Consider the following 19,019-nt stretch of genomic DNA (forward strand, 5'->3'; position numbering starts at 1 on the left):
ATTTCGGGCACCAGCTCTGGGGAAGGGACTCTTTTGGTTTTTCTTCGTAGGTTCCTTGATCACCGGTGGCATCAATCTTTGTCCGTTTGTGCTTGTTTGCTTCTGTACCTAATCTTTTTTTATATCTCAGAAGTGATTGGCTTAAAACACACCCTACACTGATGGCCTCATTAACATAAAAGAGAAAACCCTATTCCCAAATGGGATTACATCCACAAGTTTAAGGATTAACAACACATAATTTTGGAGGACACAGTGTAATCCATAAAAGTATACGATGCCATGATTTCTCACTGATTTGATAAAAGATCAATGATAAATACCAACATACTCTGGAGCTCTTCCCTAAAACAGGCACAATTTGGGCATTTATATTTGTCACTATGATGCTGTGAGGCTGGGGTTAATATAGCCATCGCAGCAGGTGAGGATATTTGAGTCTTACAAAGATTGTCACCCATTCATCCAGAGAACAGAATTAACAGAGCTGGATTTGAACATGGGTAAATCTAGATCAAGACTCCCTGTTCTAGACTTCCACTGTCCAATTCTATAGCCACAAATGGGTATTGAGTCCTTCCCTCATTATAATTGAGAAGTGCTGTAAGTATAAAATGTACAGCTGATTTCAAAGATCTAGTATAAAAAAGATGTAAAATATCTCTTCAATAATTCATAAAATGTAACTGCTGAAATTACAATATTTTGGATATGTTGGGTTAAGAGAAATGTATTATTAAAATCAATTTCATTTATGTTTTATTTTTCTTAAAAGGCTACCATAAAATCTAAAATTACATAGTTGGCTTGCATTATATTTGAATTACATAATGCTGCTAGGAGCACCTTGCTAGTTAGGAGTTTGCGGGATGAGGGATTGAGAAAAGTCTATACCAATTCTATGACCTCAGAAAGACACATTACCTCACACAGGGTGGAACTCCCCAGAACAATCAGTAGCTATATGTTCTGGGTTTCACGGGAACAGTCAAGATCTCTCCACTTTGCTTGCCACAGCAGAGTAAAATGTGAATGAATAGGAGAGACGGAGATGGGAGGTTCTACTCACCACAGAAGTGTACCCTCCCAGGGCAAATTCTCAGACCCATGTTCTGTGATGGCTCCAACTCTCTGATGAGGCCAACCAAATTGCTCAGATTTCCTTCTTCCAGGACAACTGAAAGCACTCTGGGCAGATGAAAAGCTTTCTGTCAGTTTCTATCACCAAGGAGGCAAGGCACCATAGACAGACACTGTGTCCACATATCATACAGTAGATTCCTCTAATGGTCAATGCTTTCCAGAGTTCAGCCATGGATGCTGCAGAGGAGAAACACACAGCAGGGAAGGTTACGCTATCACAAAAGACCGAGTGCCCCTTTGCAGTCAGGGATTCTTTCATTCCTTTGTAGATCGTTTGGTGCACATTATGTGGCAGAACAGGAGCTTGGTGCTTACACCAAAGTACAGGAGGAAAAAAGCTAACGGGTGACTACAAGTGAAATGATTCATATCCTTTGAGTGAAGGCAGGATCTCTCTTTTTTTTCTAACCTGCTTTGAAAAAGGGTCAGTTATGTGAATGATGAATAAACTAGCCTATAGAAAGTATTATTAAACTGTTGGGGAAATTTGAGCTAGACTGGGCATTGAACAATACTGAAGAATTATTGCTAATTATGCTAGATGTAATCATACATAATGTTCTTATCCATTAGAGATACAGTAGAAATATCTCAAAGATTAACATGAAGTATGGGTTTTCTTTATTGCCAAAATATTGATAACTATTTGAAGCTGGGTAACTGGCACATAGGGACTCATGGATTCTTTATTCTTTCTACTTTTGTGTATGTTGGACATTTCCATCATAGAAAATTAAACAGAATGATAAGGCACCACACCACTAAAAGGAGCAACATTGCAAAGAATGACAATACAATGTGGAGATGAGGTTGTGGACCAATGGAGAAACTCAGTTGTTGCTGGTGGAATGTAAACTGACGGAAACACTTTAGAAAAAAAGTGGCATCCTTTTACTAAATGTAAGCATACCCAGAAGAAATGTGTACATGTATACATCAGAAAAGAAGCCTTGGTAGCTCAATGATTAAAGCACTCAGCTGCTAACCAAAAGGTTGGTGTTTCAAATCCACCAGCTGCTCCATGGGAGAAAGATGCAGCAGTCTGCTTCTGTAAAGATTTACAGCCTTGGAAACCCTATGGGGCAGTTCTACTCTGTCCTATAGGGTCACTATGAGTCGGAATCAATGAGAGTGATTTTGAGTATTGTTATGGATTGAATTGTGTCCCCCCAGTTTGTGTCAGCTTGGCTAGGCTATAATTCCCAGTATTGTGTGATTGTCCACCATTTAGTCATCTGATGTAATTCTCCTATGTGTTGTAAATCCTACCTCTATGATGTTGATGAGGCAGGATTAGAAGCAGTTATGTTAATAAGGCAGGACTCAATCTACAAGATTAGGTTGTATTTTAAGTCAATCTCTTTTGAAATATAAAAGAGAGAAGTGAGCAGAGGGATGGGGGATTCCATACCACCAAGAAAACAAGAGCCAGGAGAATAGCACGTCCTTTGGACCCTGGGTCCCTGCGCTTAGAAGCTACTCGAACAAGGAAGATTGATGACAAGGACCTTCCCCCAGAGCTGACAGAGAGAGAAAGCCTTCCCCTGGATTTGGCATCCTGAATTTGGACTTCTAGCCTCCTAGACTGTGAGAGAATAAATTTCTCTTTGTTGAAGCCACCCACTTATGGTATTTCTGTTATAGCAGCACTAGATGACTAAGACAAGGATACATCAAAAACATAAACAAGAATAGTCTAGGAGTATAATTTCTAATAGTGAAAAAGGGAAACATATATTCATCAACATTATAAAAGCTGTGGTCTGCATCTTCTAAGGTGCCCCCAATGATTCTGAGCTTCAATTATTCATATCTTTGTGTAATCCCATCTTTGTGAGTGTGGGCTAGACTCAGTAAATCACTTCCAATGACTAGAGTACAGCAAAAGTGTTGGAATGTTACTTTCAAATTAGGTTATAAAAGACAGTGACTTTTGTCTTACATTCTTTTTAGTTCTTCTTCCTTACTTGCTCTGATGAAGCAAGCCCCCATAGGAACAGTCTTGTGGAGAGTTCCACATGGCTAAGAACTAGAATGGCCTCCAGACAGCAGTTGATGAGGACATAGGTCTTCAGTCCAACTGCCTGGGGAAATGAACTCTCCCAACAACCATGGAAGCTGATCCTTTCCCAGTCTAGCCTTGAGATGAGTGAAGCCCCTGCTAACATCTTAGTTGCAGGCTTGTGAGAGACCTTGAGCCAGAGGAGCCATCAAAGCCCCACCCAGAATCCTGACCCACAGAAATTGGAAGGTAATAAAGTTTTGGGGTAATTTGTTATGCATCAATAGAGAACTAATATAAAGGACAAATAATTGTGGTATATTCATACTTGAAATATTATACAAAAATGGAAATAAGCTATAGTGATGCCCACAAAAATGAACCTTATAGATATATTAATAATAAAAAAGTAAAAAATAAATCTGTGTTATATGATTTATACAAAATTCAGGTATAGGTAAACAATAGTGTTTTAGAATGCAAAAACCGGTGACAAAACAGTAAAGAAAAAGCAAGGAAGTGATGAAAGTAAAAGCCAGTTTGGTGACTACCTTTGGGGAGGGGAAGGGAGAGTGGGGGACCCAAGAGTCACTTATTAGATGCTCGCCATGTTCCACTTATTGATCTGTCACAATTATGCAGTTGCCTGCTTTATAATTACTTAAATATTGGAATGACTAGACTCTCTCTTTCTTTTCTGTTTTACGGGCCATTGAACGTTATATGCATTTTTTTGCATGTGTGGTAAGTTTCACAATAAAAAAGTTTAAAAATTAAAAAACCTACTATTTTTGTAAACAAAGAATTGAAAAAATATAATGAAAGTGGAAACTCTGAGGTGGTACATGGCTATTTTTATACTAATTTCCCTAATTTTCAGTGTATTAAAAAATTTCGGATTAAGTTATTTTTTAATCTATTTAAAAATAATAGGAAAATAGTTGCAGTAAATAGTCCTAAGCAGATGAAAACATAATTAGAAAACAAAATTTGGAAAAATCTCTACTATTCTACCTACTGTATATGTCTAAAACATATGAATATATAACATATATTCTATTTTATATACTTATAAAATACATAAATAATCATAACTCCCGCTTGACAAGTGACTGTGGGGAAACTAGGTCCCTCATGTATTCATGACTTCTTTGTAAAGAGAAAGAACAGATATTGAAACACATTGACTAGTTATTAATAATGGCCATAAAATGTTCAAAGCCTTTGACCCATTTCTGCAACACGCAATCCTTTGAACCACTAAGTCCTAAAAGAAAATAAATTTCTAAAACAGAAAAATGGCTAAAGTGTATTACAGTATACCAACTCCTTTGACTATTATGCAGCTATTAAAATGCTCATGAAGACTGAGTTTAAAAGAAAAATATTGTAATGTACTGTTAATTGGAAAAGGTGAAATTTAATTTTTGTGCAAATGTTATGAGGGCATGTAAAGAATGCATAAATATGGCCAAACCTGGAAAAGAGCATCTGACCATTACAAGAGTAAATTTTTTGGTTTATGTGGTTGTCACATGAAACTAATTAACCTTCAAATTTCTTAATTCTTTTTTAAACTTCTGTGTCCATCTCTTCAATGCTGTAAGTTTCTTCACTTCTGGTCAATTTGTTTTTGAGAATCTAAGTAATTCAATTTCTGCCTGGTGTGTTTGTCCTACTGCGTTTTTCTGTTGACCTTATGCTTTTCATGAATTTTATTTTGCTGCTCACAGTAGTCATGATTTCTTAAAAAAAAAAAAAAAAAAATGCTGGGGGGATTGAGATGACCAGACACTCTTGTCTCCTCCTTTACTCTTTTATGGGCCATTGCTCCCTTCTTAGGCTTCCTGCAGTTGCCAGGAAGTAAGCCTACCAAAATTAATTTTATCAAATTAATTATCCCAATTTTTAGATAATCTCGATAATCAATACCAAATATACTGTAAGGGAAACAATATTTCAGCTTGTAAAAGGGAAATCACAAGTATGCCCTAGTAATAGGAAGTCAGGGAATCGAGGAGCTAAGAAAGAACAGCGGAATAAGGAGGGTAGTAGCTTTCTTCAAGCTAAAGTTAGGGCTCTGAGCAGAGTTTCAAAGGGACTATATGGACTCATTGTTTTTCCACTAAAACGTTTTATTCGACGAGAATGGGATTCGAACCCACGCGTGCAAAGCACAATGGATTAGCAGTCCATCGCCTTAACCACTCGGCCACCTCGTCCCGGGGGCAACATCTTCAGCACTTCTTTTCTGGATGGTATGCTTAGCAGCTCACTAGCAGTCTCGGTTAAAATGATGGTTAAGAGACCTCTGGGAGATTTGGCGATGGCTAATCTTCATTCGGATGGACAAGGAATTGGTGTGGAAAAGCTACGAGGGAAAAGAAACAAAACAAAACAAAAACGGGCTTAGCTTTCACAGGACTCATAAAACTGGTGGAGTCGCCCCCTTTCTCCGCCTCCTGGGTCTCGGGTCAGGAGGCCCATCAGCGCTAAATTGCAGCTCGCAGCTGGGGTGGGCGTGGCCGGGCCAAGACGGGTAACAGAAGTTTGCCGTCACCCACAGGCGTCTGGTGGGCCAGGTTCCCACGCCTCTGCCGGCTCACCGCACCCTAAGAGCGCGCCCCGGAGCACGTAGAAGGCGGAAGTTCCCACAGTCAGTCCCACTGGGCTCGGCCTCAGCTGAGCAGGCGAATCCAGACTCCTAATTCGTGGTGAAGGAAACAGTCTGGAAAACTGGACGATGTATCTGAGTAGAGCAATGCTCAATTTCTGCTCGGTGTTGTTGCCGCTTCTTTGATACTGGAGGATGAAATTGCTTAGAGAAGAATCCTTAATTCGTGGGACTGTTATTCCGGGGTCATTGCCGTCAGAGGAATTTTTTTTTTTTTTTTTTAAAGTAAATTCTGTGGGTTTTCTTGTTTGTTTGGTTATGGCTTTTCTTTTTGTTTTTCCAAAAGCCTGTGTGTTGTGGTGGTTTTCTAGGGAAAAGATTGTTTAACTTTCATTCGATTTTCCAAGGTGCTAAAAACGTTAAGAAACTCACCTCCGGGGAGAAAATAATTCAAGGAAAGGGAGAAAATAGCTGTTTCAGTTGTTTTTGTTTGATGGATTGAATAAAATGCTCAGACGACCGAGCACAAAACCAAAAAAACAAACCTACTGTCGTAGACCCGATTGCAGCTCACAGTGACACTACAGTCACGGTGACACTATAGGACAGCGTAGAACTGCCCATAGGGTTTCCAAGGAGTGGCTGCTGGATTCGAACTGCTGACCTTTTGGTTAGCAGCCAAGCTCTTAACCACTGCGCCACCAAAGAAAGTAAACATTAATTCTGACTAATCAGAATCAATAATAAATAAAGACAATTTTGAAGATGAGTCTTCAAGAACAAGTCTTCTGGAGGTGGCGACTCCCCCCTCACCCCCGCCGGTCAAATCAGGCTCTCTGCATCCCCACCTTCCATTAGCAATGCCAACTGTAAATGTACTTTCTTTTCCTGGACGGACTTAGCGTTTTCCCAGAGAACTTGGCGTTCGGCACTTACACTAGGAAAAAAAAAAAAAAATCAAATTTTTTCTGGAGATACAATTTGATCTCCAGACCTAGAGGGGAGCCCTGGTGGCGCAGTAGTTAAGAGGCACAATTGCTAACCAAAAGGTTGGCCGTTCAAGTTCAACAGCTAGCTGCTCCTTGGAGAAACCCTGCGGGGCAGTTCTACTCTGTCCTGTAGGGTCACTACGAGTCGGAATCGACTCGATGGCAGCGGGTTTGTTTTTTTTTTTAACTTAAATCTTTACGGGAGGAGCTCTGGTGGTACAGTGGTTAAAGCGCTCGGCTGTTAACAGAAAGGTCGGCGGTTGAGACCCACCAGCCGCTCAGCGGGAGAAAGACGTGACAGTCTGCTTCCATAAATATTTACAGCCTTAGAGACCCTGTAACCAAACCCAACCCCCTGTTGTCGAGTGGATTCCGACTCATAGTGACCCTATAGGACAGAGTAGAACTGCCCCATAGGGTTTCCAAGGAGCAGCTGGTGGATTCAAACTACTGACCTCTTAACCACTGCACCACCAGGGCTTGGAAACCCTATGGGACAGTTCAACTTTATCCGATAGGGTCACTATGAGTTGGGATCGACTCGACCCCAGTGGATTTGGTTTATGGTTAATCCTTCCTGAAGGAGCAGGGCGCAGTGGTTAAGCACTGGGGTGCTAATCGAAAATTCAGCAGTTCGAACTTTCCGCGGGAAAAATACGTGCAATCTGTTTCCATAAATATTACAGCCTTGGAAACCCTATGAGGCAGTTCTACTCAGTCCTACAGGGTGGCTATGAGTCGGAATCAAGGGCAATGGGTAATCTTTCTTCCGCGGAGCGGCTGGTAGGTTCGAACCCTAAGGTCTTTCGGTTAGCAGCCAAGGGCTTATCATAAAAAATATCAGTTTGACTTTCTCTACCTGGAGCTCCTGTTAGCCAAGCCTACCGTGCGCCCCTCTGTCAGTCTCTCCACTCGGCTCCCGCCAGACCCCGCAGGTCGTCGCGCACGCTGGTTCCAGCCACAGACCAAAGGCTAGGTACCACAGAGCCCTCCCTCAGCCCACGAGGTTTCGCCTCCAGCCCGCAGAGTAGCCGCGGGGGGCAGGAGGGAGCCCATTGCGAGTCTTGGCTTAGGGAGAGAACCTTCTCGAGATTGCTCTCGAGAGAGGGCCTGCAGCGGCCCCGGCCGGAGCAGAAGGTTTCTCTGAGGATCGTTGGGAGCCGGGAGTCCTGGGAGCCTGGAGGCGGATCTCCGCATCCGGAGTTACTTTGCCCTCTTTCTCTTTCCTGGTCCCTTGAGGGTAGGACAGCCCCACAGTCACTGAGCTATATCCCGTTGTTTTCCAAACCTGTGCTCTCGCTTTCCACGCTGGGCAGGAGTGCCCACGGCTAATCCACAGGCGAAAGTAGACCAAAAACAAAACAAAATACACGTATCCGTTCAGCTTCGTGGGCCTTCGTCTACGTGGTGAATTCTGTATAGGGTACTGGGCCCCTGCATCGAGGGACATCATTTTCTTCTAAGGTTCGCGTACTGAGGAGCAAAGTTTGGGTGCCCAGGCAGCGGCGGGAGGGGGATTCCAGCCTTGGCCGCGGTGGAGAACCAGGTGAGATCGGTCACCACAAGGCAGGACTCTCCTCCTCCACTGCTTTCGGAAGCCTTTTGCTAGACTCTGAAGTAGGGTGGGGATTATGACTACAAACAAGTCTCCTCTGTGTCTTCGTCCAAACCGCGCTGGCCTTCCTTACTAGGATCTTTCCAAGTCCTTACCCAGGCTGTTCCATCTGCTTGAAACATACATAGTCAGCTGTCCTGGCATTCTCTTGTCCTCCCCCACCCTATTAACCTCAGCTCAATTCTCTAATCCTCAAAAAAGCCTCAGACTGGTCAAATCCTTCGGTTATGAGGTCCTACCTAAAACGTTCTGCACTTTTCCTTAATGCCAGTTCCTTACGCTTTAACGCTTTTTTTTTTTTTTTGAGGGGATTACAGTCGATATCATTCACTAGATCCTAAACCCTATGAGGGCAAGGCAGGACTGGGATCCTGTCCATTTTGCTCACCATCTATTCCACTGTATCTTATTATGTGACTTATAAATGGTGCTCAATATGTACTATCAACCACCACATGTCAGTTTGTCGTACTGGAGTGGCTTCCCTATTGCTGTGATACTGTAAGCTTTGCCACTGGTATTTCAAATACCAGCAGGGTCACCCTTGGTGGACAGGTTTCAGCTAAGCTTCCAGACTAAGAAAGACTAGGAAGAAGGAGTTGGTAGTCTACTTCTGAAAAAATTGGTGAGTGAAAACCGTATGAATAGCAGTGGAACATTGTCTGATATAGTGCTGGAAGATGAGTACCTCGGGTTGGAAAGCTTCAAAATACGACTAGGGAGGAGCTGTCTTCCCAAAGTAAAGTCGACCTTAATGACGTGACTGGAGTCAAGCTTTCGGGACCTTCATTTGCTGATGCGGCATGACTCAAAATGAGAAGAAACAGCTGCAAACATCCATTAATAATTGGAACATGGAATGTATGAAGTATGAATCTAGGAAAATTAGAAGTAGTAAAAAATGAAATGGAATGCATAAAGATCAATATCCTAGACATTAGTGAGCTAAAATGGACTGTTATTGGCCATTTTAAATCAGACAATCGTACGGTTTACTATGCTGGGAAGGATAACTTGAAGAGGAATGGCGTAGCATTCATCATTAAAAGAACATTTCAGTATCTGTCCAGAAGTACAGTGCTGTCATGATAGGATAATATCCATATGCCTACAAAGAAGACCAGTTAATTTGACTACTATTCAAATTTACATGTCAAACACTAGGGTCAAAAATGAAGAAATCAAAGATTTTTATGAACTTTTGCAGTCTGTAATTGATCAAACATGCAATCAAGTTGCATTGATAATTACTGGCTATTAGAATGTGAAAGTTGGAAACAAAGAAGAAGGATTGGTAGCTGGAAAATATGGCCTTGGTGATAGAAACGATGCTGTAGATCGCATTACAGAATTTTGCAAGACCAACGACTTCATTGAAAATACCTTTTTTTCAACAACATAAACAGCGACTGTACATGTGGACCTTGCCAGATGGAAAACACAGGAATCAAATTGACTACGTCTACAAAAGAGATGATGGAAAAGCTCAATATCATCAGTCAGAACAAGGCCAGGGGCAGACTGTGGAACAGACCATCAATTGCTCATATGCAAGTTCAAGTTGAAGAAAATTAGAACAAGCCCACAAGAGCCAGAGTAAGACTTTGAGTATATCTCACCTGAGTTTAGAGACCATCTCAAGAATAGATTTGACCCATTGAACACTAATGGCTGAAGACCAGATGAGTTGTGGAATGTCATCAAGGACATCATACATGCAGAAAACAAGAGTTCATTAAAAAAGCAGGAAAGAAAGAAAAGACTAAAATAGAAGTCAGAAGAGACTCTCAAAGTTGCTCTTGAACACAGAATAGCTAAAGCAAAAGAAAGAAATGATGAAGTAAAAGAGCTGAAGACTTCAAAGCGTGGCTCAAGGAGACAAAGTAAAGTATTATAATGAAATGTGCAAAGACCAGGAGATAGAAAACCAAAGGGAAGAACATGCTTAGCATTTCTCAAGCTGAAAGAACTTAAGAAAATATTCAAGCCTTGACTTGCAATACTGAAAGATTCTATGGGCAAAATACTGAAGGATGCAGGAAGCATTAAAAGAAGATGGAAGGAATACAAAGAGTCACTGTACCAAAAAGAATTGGTCAACGTTCAACCATTCCAGGAGGTAGCATGTGATCAAGAACCGATGGTACTGAAGGAAGAGGTCCAAGCTGCACTGAAGGCATTAGTGTAAAACAAGGCTGTAGGAATTGATGGAATACCAACTGAGACGTTTCAACAAATGGATAAAGTGCTGGAAGCGCTCACTCATCTGTCTATGCCAAGAATTTGGAATACAACTTTCTGGCCAACCGTCTGGAAGAAATCCATATTTGCACCCATTCCAAAGAAAGGAGATCCAACAGAATGTGGAAATTTTGAATAATAGTGTTAATATCACACGCAAGTAAAATTTTGCTGAAGATCATTCAAAAGCGGTTACAGCAGTACATTGACAGAAAACTGCCAGAAATTCAAGTTGGATTCAGAAGAGGACATGGAACCCAGGATATCATTGCTGATGTCAGATGGATCCTGGCTGAAAGCAGAGAATACCAGAAAGATGTTTACCTGTGGTCTATTGACTATGCAAAGGCATTCGACTGCGTGGATCATAACAAATTATGGATAACATTGTGAAGAGTGGAAATTCCAGAACACGTAATTGTGCTCATGAGGAACCTGTACATAGATCAAGAGGCAGTCATTCGAACAGAACAAGGGGATACTGTGTGGTTTAAAGACTGGAAAGGTGTACGTCAGGGTTGTTTCCTTTCACTATACCTATTCAGTCTGTATGCTGAGCAAATAATCCAAGAAGCTGACTATATGAAGAAGAATGGGGCATCAGGATTGGAGGAAGACTCATTAACAACCTGCATTATGCAGATGACACAACCTTGCTTGCTGAAAGTGAAGAGGACTTGAAGCACTTACTGATGAAGATCAAAGACTCCAAACTTCAGTATGGATTACACCTCAAAGTAAAGAAAACAAAGTCCCCACAACTGGACCAACAAGCAACATCATGATAAACAGAGAAAAGATCCAAGTTGTCAAGAATTTCATTTTACTTGGATCCACAATCAACACTCATGGAAGCAGAAGTCAAGAAATCAAATGACACATTGCATTGGGCAAGTCTGCTGCAAAAGACCTCTTTAAAGCGTTAAAAAGCAAAGATGTCACTTTAAAGGCTAAGGTGCACCTGACCAAAGCCATGGTGTTTTCAATCGCCTCATATGCATGCGAAAGCTGGACAATGAATAAGGAAGACTGAAGAAGAACTGATGCCTTTGAATTATGGTGTTGGTGAAAAATACTGAATATACCATTGACTGCCAGAAGAAGGAACAAATCTGTCTTGGAAGAAGTACAGTTAGAATGCTCATGAGAAGCAAGGATGGCAAGACTTCATCTCACATTCTCTGAACATGTTGTCAGGAGGGACCGTCCCTGGAGATGGACATCATGCTTGGTAAAGTAGAGGGTCAGTGAAAAAGAGGAAAACCCTCTATGTGATGGATTGACACTGTGGCTGCAACAATCGGCTCAAACATAGCAACGATTGTGAGGATGGTGCAGGACTGGGCAGTGTTTCTTCGTTCTACTGTACATAGGTTTGCTATGAGTTGGAATCAACTTGACTGGCACTTAACAACAAGAAAAAAACCATATACTATCAAATGAATAAATTTCTGCTCCATACCCATTCCCCAAGCAAGAACAAGATAACCCAAGGGGATATTCCTCATTTTCATGGCAGAGATGGGCATGTAGTGGGAGAGGAGTGGAATAGGAGCAGGACAGTTTTCCTGTCAAAGCCTTACCTTACTGCTCATATTAGGCTTCTAATATACTCCCTTATACTTCCACCACTGTTGGTGGCTTAAATGACAACCATTTCCCTCTCTTCTTGATATTAAAACTGTAAAATTCTTTGGGTAGTATTACGTCCCCTCACTGGAGATAAACCACTTGCCAATAATTTGTCTAGAAGTGATCAAGTGATCCATATCTGGGCACAGAGCTAAAGGGGGAAGGGAGACAAGTACCAGGGATTCCTGCCTAATAAACGAAAGAACATCTGGAAGAGAAAACCAACTGTCTGCCTTCTCTCCTCCTGCTTAAAAGCATGCAATGTTTGGAGCTGGAGCAGCCGTACTTAGACCAGTAGGGAAAAGCCAAAAAATGACAGGCAGAATCTTAGGTCCTTACATTGTTTGGCCACATTGTTTGATCCAAACCTCGAATAATCGACGTCCAGACTTCTGGACAAACATGTTATTAAATATTAGATGTCTATAATGTTTAGGCTGCCAAAAATATCCTGACATACTTCACCCTAGGAAAGGCATAGAATGGAACCATTTTTAATCGCTGGATTTTTGGTTAGATGATTGTCTACCTGGTGTTTGAAGACAATACCAGCTTCTTTGTCACTTGATATTTCTTCTTCCTTCTTAATGCTTCCCCAGATCTAGATCCTAAATCAAAGACGAGAATTTTAAGACCTGGAAAGCAAAGTGAGGTCAAAGAATCAAAAGATATTCTGGGGATTAGGCTGCAGAATGTGTGTGGATTCCCAGAACTTATTTCTTTCAAACACCGTAAGGAAAGAGGTTAGATTCTTGCAAAAGGCAATTGTAGTTTTCCAAATGCCTGAATAAGGGAGAGGATCAGAAGTTGGGAAAATAAAGATTTGTGGACACCCAAAATCACAATAATAAATAAACAGATAATAAATAAGTAAATAAGAATGAGTGTGATATCAGATTTTTATAGCCAGCTAAGTTGACATGGGAGTTAAAAGGTTTACGTGCAGACTACTTCTAGCATGCAAATTCTTAGGGATCATTGAATTGATAATAAGATGTTCTTGAAAAAAAAATTCAGTGATGGAATCTGGATAAATGAATAGATGGATAACATGATGGTGGTGAGGAGAAGCAAGGTTGGTATGTTACTGGATGAACTTTTTTTAGCAGAGAAGTCTGCTGTGGTGTTGCCTGCCTCTTTGGCTTCTGGAGCTGCCTTGGTTTCTTCTTGTTTTCTAAGATGAACCTTTTTTTCTGCCCATTGAGTCTGTTAACTCCCCAATACCTTTCTGACATATTACTTTTTTCCATCTAAATAGCCAGAAATCTTTAGCTACTTGTAATGGAAATAGTCAATTGGATAAGAAACGGACCGGTCAAAAAGACTTGAATAGGTATTTTGTGAGAGAATATCCAAACGGATGATAAGAATGTGAAAATATGCCCAATTTTATTAAAGATCTGCAAAATGCAAATTAAAACTGCAATGAGATACTAGTACACAAACCACTAGAATGACTAAAATGCATAACAATCAAGTATCCACAAGTATGTAGAGCAACTGGAACTTCGATACACTGCTGATGAGAGTGTAAATTGGTACAATACAATCAGTTCTGAAAACTGGCATTATATATTACAGTTGAAGATATTTATACATTATGACCCAGCAGTCCAATTTTTAGGTATATACCCAAAGTAAAGCATATATGTGTGCATTAAAACATGCGCATAAAAATATGCATAGCAACACTATTTATATATAACTCCAAACAAGAAACAACCCAAATATCCCTTAACAATTTTATGGGGAAAGATTTTGATATAGTCATACAATATAAGACTACGTGGCCTTGTAAAAGAATGAACTACTACCACATGCAAGAATATGAATTATCTCACAGACATAATATTGAGCAAAATGAAGTATGTTCTGTATGAATGTCTTCATATAATCTTCAAACATAGGCAATAATAACACAATGTGTAAGAAATCAGAATAGTGGTTACTCTGAGGTGGGTAATGACTGGGAGGAGATGTGAAGGAGATTTATTGGGATACTGCTAATTTCTATGTATATATTGAACTGGAAAATGCTAAAATACATACGTCAATTTTGTTAAGATACTTTAGACTGCACACTTATAGTTTGTACATTTTTGGTATGTTATGTTTCAATACAATATAAAAATAATATAACTCATTAACTGAGAATATCAGAGGGTTGGATGTAGAAACAGATATTTAAAAAATTTTTTTTGTTTATTGTAGTTTACATTTCAAGTTAGTTTCTCATACAAAAATTTATACATACTTTGTTATATGACTCTAATTAATCTCCCTGTACTGTGACAGCATACTCTTCCTTTCCACCCCTCATTTCCCATGTCCATTCAAGCAGCTCTCTCTCTGCCTTCTCATCTCACCTCTGGACAGAAGCTGCCCATTTAGTCTCATGTATCTACTTGAGCTAAGAAGCACACTCTTCACAAGCATCATTTTATGTCCCACAGTCTAGTCCAATCTTTGTCTGAAGAGTTGGCCTCAGGAATTGTTTTACTTCTGGGTTGACAGAGAAATAGATATTTTTGTAGTTAGTTTTTCAAACCACTGTTATATCTTCTTTATGCATAAAAATATATTTGACTACCAAACATATAAAGAAAAATTGACGCCAATCCTTCTTAAACTCTTCAAAAAAATAAGTCATTCTATGAGACTAGTGTTACTTTGATACCAAAGCCAGACAAAGACACCACAAAAAAGAAAACTACAGACCAATATCCCTGTCTTAGTCATCTAGGGCTGCTCTAACAGAAATACCACAAGTGGATGACTTTCACAAAGAGAAATTTATTTTTTCACAGTCTAGTAAGCTAGAAGTCCAAATTCAGGGTGTCAGCCCCAGGGGAAGGCTTCTGTCTCTGTAGGCTCTGGAGGAAGGTCCTCATCATCATCAGTCTTCCCCCGGACTAGGACCTTCTCTGCACAGGAACCTCAGGTCCAAAGGATGGGCTCTGCTCATGGTGCTTCTTTCTTGGTGGTATGAGGTCTCCCATTCTCTGCTTGCTTCCCTTTTCTTTTATCTCTTGTAAGGTAAAAGGCGCTGCAGGCCACACCCTAGGGAAACTCCCTTTACGTTGGATCAGGGATATGACCTGGGTAAGGGTGGTGTTACAATCCCACCCTAATCCTCTTTAACATAAAATTACAGTCACAAAATGGAGGCCAACCACACAATTCTGAGAATCATGGCCCAGCCAAATTTATACACACATTTTTGGGGGGACATAATTCAAATCATAACAATCCCTTATAAGTGCAAAAACCCTCAAAAAATGCTAGTAAAGCAAATCCAACACTATGTTAGTGGGAGTATATATCATGACAAGTGGGATTTACTGCAGGAACGCAAGGGTGATTCATTGTTAGAACATCAGTGTAATACACCATGTTAACAGGACAAAGAAAAAGAACCACAATGATGATGCCAATCAATGCAGAAAAGGCAATACTCTTTTGTGATAAGAAACACTCAACAAAGGAATAGAAGGGAAATTCCTCACTATGACAAAAAGCATTTATGAAAGACCCACAGCTAGCATCATATCAATGGAGAAACACTGAGAGCTTTCCCCTTAGGATCAGAAACAAATCAGAGATGTCTGCGCTCAACCACTGCTATTCAATATTGTACGGGAAGTTCTATCCAGAGCAATTGGGCAAGAAAAAGATATAAAAGGTATCCAAATCAGGAAGGAAGAAGTAAAACTATCACTATTCACAGATAACACAATCCTATATATATAGAAAATCCCCCAAAATCCACAAGAAAGCTATTAGAACTAATAAATGAATTCATCAGAGTTGCAGTTATTAAATATTAAAGGTCAACAGACAAAAATCATTTGGGTTTCTACACACCAGCACTGAGCATTCTGAAAAAGAAATTAAGAAAACAATTTCATTCACAAACATCTAAAAGAATAAAATATTTAGGAATAAATTTAACAAGGGCAGTGAAAGACTTGTACACTGAAAACTACAAAACATTGCTGAAGGAAATTAATGAAGACTTAAATGAAAAGATATTCTGTGTTCATAGAGTGGGTGGTTTAACATTGTTATGCTGTCAGTACTACTCAAAGTGATCTATAGATTCAATGCAATTCCTGTTAAAATTCTAACAGCTTTCTTTGAAGAAATGGAAAAGGCAATCCTCAAATTTATATGGGATTACAAGGGGCTCTGAATACCCAAAGCAATCTTGAAAAAGAACAAAGTAGGAGAATTGATATTTCTCAATTTCAAAGCATACTATAAAGCTACAGTAATCAAAACAGACTGGTACTGGTCTAATAATAAGCATGTAGACCAGTAGAATAGAATTGAGAGTCCAGAAATAAATCCATACATATATGGCTGTGATGGTTAAGGTTATGTGTAAATTTGGCTAAGCCATGGTTCTCAGTGGTTTGGCAGATACTATGTAAATCATCCTCCATTTTGTGATTTGATATGAGCAGCCAACCAGTTGAAAGGGAAGTGTCCTTGGGGGTGTGGTATGCATGCAATATACATAGATGTTTCTGGATCATGCATCCGACTCTTCATCTTCTGACCTCTGGTTCTTGGGATGTAAGCCAGTAGCATGTCCTCTGACCTGCAGATTTTGGGATTCACCGGCTCCCTCAGCCCCAGGAGCCAGGAGCCTGCCATCTGACCTGCCAATTTTGGGTTCATCACCCCCTGCAACCACATGAGTCAGGAGAAGCCTCCAGCCTGACACTTGACCCACGGATTTGGGACTTGCCAGCCTCCACAACTGCATGAGACATTTCCTTGAAATAAATCTCCCTGTATATATATACACTTCACTGGTTTTACTCCTCTAGAGAACCCAGTCTAAGCCTTCAGGGGATATTTTTGGTATAAGGTTTAAAAGATTATCTCAGGTCAATAGTTTTGGTTCATTCTTCTGGCAGTCCATGGTATATTCAATATTCTTCCCCAATACCAGAATTAAAATGCATCAATTATTCTTCCTTATCCATTGTCCAATTTTCACATGCATATGAGGCAGTCGAAAATACTTCCTTAGAAGCAAGTATGGTGTTATGGATTGAATAGTGTTCCCCAAAAATGTGTGTCAACTTGGCTAGTCCATGATTCCCAGTATAGTGTGATTGTCACCATTTTGTCATCTGATGTGATTTTCCTAAGTGTTGTAAATCCTACTTCTATGATGTTAATGAGATGAAATTAGAAGCAGTTATGTTAATGAGGCAGGACTCAATCTACAAGATTAGATTGTGTTTTAAGTCAATCTCTTTTGAGATATAAAAGAGAAAAGCAAGCAGAGAAACATAGGGACCTCATACCACCAAGAAAGCAGCGCTGGGAGCAGAGTGTCTCCTTTGGACCTGGGGTTCCTGCATTAAGAAGCTCCTAGAGCAGGGGAAGATTGATAACAAGGACCTTCCCTCAGAGCTGACAGAGAGAAAGCCTTCCCCTGGAGCTTGCACCCTGAATTTGGACTTCTAGCCTCCTAGACTGTGAGAGAATAAATTTCTCTTTGTTAAAGTCATCCACTTGTGGTATTTCTGTTATAGCAGCACGAGATAACTAAGACAGATGATGAGCCTTCTTCTCACTTACTTTGGACATGTTATCAGGAGAGATCAGCCCCTAGAGAAGGACATCATGCTTGGCAAAGTAGAGGGACAGTGAAAAGAGGAAGACCCCCAACGAGATAGATTGATGAGGTGGGTGCAACAATGGGCTCAAACATAGCAACGACTGTGAGGATGGTGCAGGACCAGGCAGCATTCGTTCTGTTGTATATGGGGTCACTATGTGTTGGAACTGACTCAACAGCACTTAACAACAACAACAACAATAGTTTTGGTTGTTTATACAGCCTCCATGTTTCCAGCAAATCCAGATTCCATGAGAATTTGATATTCTGTTCCGCATTTCCCCCATTTTGATCAGGATCCTTCTATAGAATCTTTGATCAAAATGTTCTGTAATGGTAGCCAGGCACCATCCATTTCTTCTGGTCTCCTAGCAAAGAAGGCAGTTGTTCAAGGAGGAAATTAGCCACACATTCCATTTCCTTCCCCTGTTCCTGACTTTCCTTCTTCCTGTGTTGCTCCAGGTAAATAGAGACCAATTGTGGTTGCTTGGATGGCTGCTTGCAAGCTTTTTAAGACCCCAGGCACTACACCATGAACTAGGAGATAAAACGGAAGTGCTAAACATGTTATTAGGCCAATTAACTGTGATGCTCAATGAAACCATGACCCTAAACCTCCAAACTAAGAAATCAAATCCCATGAGGTCTCTGGTTGTAGATAAACAGTCTCAGCAGCTACTCTTTTTTTTTTTTGTTATTGTTGTAAATATATGTCTTAGGCTGAGTTCTCTAGAGAAGCAAAACCAGTGAAGAGTATATGTATACATATATAGAGAGAGATTTATCTCAAGGAAATGGCTCACATGGTTGTAGAGGCTGGCAAGTCCCAAGTTCATGGATGAGGCTTCAGGCTAGAAGCTTCTCCTGACTCACGTAGCTGCAGGGGCTGATCAACCCAAGATGAGCAAGTCAGATGGCAGGCTGTTGGCTCATGGGCTGCGGAGGCTGAAGAATCCAAGATAAGCAGGTAAGACTGTTGGATCACAGGCTGTGGAGATCGAAGAATCCTTAGATTGGCAGTCAATATGGCAGGCTGCTGGCTCAAGTCCCAAGAACTGAAGGTCAGAGGATAATGAGCTGGATGCAGAATACAGAGAGAGGAAAAGCCAGCAAGATTTTCCAGAACGTTCATATATATTGGATAT

The 19,019-nt window shown here is 40.5% G+C and overlaps 1 non-coding gene across 1 annotated transcript; it reads right to left on the bottom strand.

Annotated features, from left to right (window-relative positions):
* Positions 1-5,285: 5,285 nt before the first annotated feature.
* TRNAS-GCU (transfer RNA serine (anticodon GCU)) lies at positions 5,286-5,367 on the bottom strand. The gene has a single exon. It is a non-coding gene; the product is annotated as a tRNA-Ser (tRNA).
* Between the last annotated feature and the right edge of the window lie 13,652 nt (positions 5,368-19,019).

Source organism: Trichechus manatus, unplaced genomic scaffold (assembly GCF_000243295.1).
Source record: "Trichechus manatus latirostris isolate Lorelei unplaced genomic scaffold, TriManLat1.0 scaffold00345, whole genome shotgun sequence".
NCBI classification, from domain to species: Eukaryota; Metazoa; Chordata; class Mammalia; order Sirenia; family Trichechidae; genus Trichechus; species Trichechus manatus.